Here is an 888-nt window from a genome sequence, read left to right on the forward strand (position 1 = left end):
CGATTTGAGGGGAAAACAAAGAGTTTTCCCCTCAAATGGCTGCCATTTGAGGGGAAAACTCTTTGTTTCCCCCTCAAATCGCGTGGCCCCACCCTCAGTGTTCGACGTCACTTCCGGGTGACGCGCACGCGGGGGTGGGGTTTCCCCCGGGCCCCGATTCCGGTGCGCCGGGAATCGGGGCTCCGAAACGGGGGATTCCCCGCCCCCCGGCTGCATTTGGCAGCCCTAGTTATGACCCGGGCCGGGATGTCAGTCAGAAACACTTGCTCCTCAGCACCGTGGTGAACATTCTTTGTAGCCTAACCAAGTAGTTAATTCTTAATTTCATTGCAAACCTAATTTATAACCCATAGCCCACTAGTGAAGAATTGCTGAGATGGACTTTGACCGACACATGCATAAAGAGTCGTTACCCAGATCTCTGAGGCCAAATACGGAAGAGGAGTTGCAAGGGGCCCTTGCCTGCAATCCTGCTAATGTCCCATGGATGTGAGGGCGATCTGGCCGTGACATCTGTCACCCCATTGATCTCCAGGGTTGATTCAACTAGTCTGGCTGGCTAGGCGGGTGTCCCCTCCCTCCCGCACCACTCCACGTGTGTCCCTCCTGAAGCTGTGTGCTCAGTGGAAGAGGATGTCTATCCCAGATAGAAGGACTGTATTGTTCTTTGGTCAAGGGTATACGACAGCTCATGTCTTTTTTAAAAAATAAACTTTATTTATAACTTTTAAATTAGCTCATGTCTCATGTGTTTGAGCCTCCTTTGTATTGCTGAATCCTGAGAGCCAGTTTGGTGTAGTGGTTAAGTGCGCGGACTCTAATCTGGGAGAACCGGGTTTGATTCCCCACTCCTCCACTTGCACCTGCTGATGTGACCTTGGGTCAGTC

Source organism: Gekko japonicus, unplaced genomic scaffold (assembly GCF_001447785.1).
Source record: "Gekko japonicus isolate JY-2015 unplaced genomic scaffold, Gekko_japonicus_V1.1 scaffold428, whole genome shotgun sequence".
Lineage (NCBI taxonomy): Eukaryota > Metazoa > Chordata > Lepidosauria > Squamata > Gekkonidae > Gekko > Gekko japonicus.